Raw genomic sequence first — 1,102 nt, forward strand, 5'->3', positions numbered from 1 at the left:
TTAGGAGGAGAGGAAATCTGTCCAATTGTTTGACAAATAAAGCATCCTGATAACACTTTATAATTAATAGGGAAGGATTTCYCCACCTTTAATATCTAGTTCGACCACATTCAGTAGCTTGGGATTTTTTTTTCTTTAAATCCTGGGTTATTTCTGTAATGTTTCCTTACGATTTTTACTGTTCTAAAATATAAGCTGGTTACCCTGTCACTGGCATTTAAATGTACTTCTCAGTCCCCTCACAGACTGCTTGCAGCTCTGTGGGTTTCAATTCTACTTTTAATAGACAGAAAAGGGAAAAAGACTTATTTTTAGGCATGGAGAAAGGGAAACAATTAAGATAATGAGGCCCTGGAAAAAAATCTCTGGAAGACAAGTGACAATTCCAATCACTCTGAGGCTGGACAAACCAGATGGGGCAAATTTGGTGGAGTGGTTCAGTGAAGGTCTGACTTTCACGGGAGCTCAGGACCTAAACCTGGTTGATCTTCATGGCCCCTTGGCAGATGCAGAGRACCAGGGCTGGGTGAAGCAAGAGATCCCACACTTGGGTGTTGAGTGCTGGACACTGCRCAGTGTGGAGGCAGGTCATGCCACCACAGCTGGGGTTCAAATCGCCTGGAGTGGCTGCAGACAGCCTGCTTCTTCCCTCATACCCTTTGTTTCCTATTTTTCAAACCTCAGGGCTGTGCAGGAACRTCGGGTCTCGGGCTGATTAAGGGACCATGTGACTGCTCTGGACTCTGCACTCAGATAAACTCCCTGCTGAATGAAGAAATGTGTAAAATGCTTCCAGCCGAGATTATTTCGCACCAGGCTGTACTAAGAAATGCAACAGAGTTTCAACACTCGCGTTTCAGAGGCACAAAAGAGAGGAACTGTCCATGTCCTGGAAGCTCGAGAGTCCCCCCCCCACACAGCAACACCTGTATTTCTGTGGAAGCAGATCCCGGTTTAGCTTGGGGAATAAAACATTCTGATTCCATAGAATGACACATCCGTCGAATCAATGCACAMAACTTCCCTTCTAAAAGCCATTTTCAGAAATCCCAAATCACACATTTAAATCGGTAAAATCAGGTCCAAACTGGCTACGTTGGGA

Source organism: Malurus melanocephalus, unplaced genomic scaffold (genome assembly GCF_030028575.1).
Source record: "Malurus melanocephalus ecotype Western Australia unplaced genomic scaffold, MMel_1.1 scaffold_419, whole genome shotgun sequence".
Taxonomy (NCBI): domain Eukaryota; kingdom Metazoa; phylum Chordata; class Aves; order Passeriformes; family Maluridae; genus Malurus; species Malurus melanocephalus.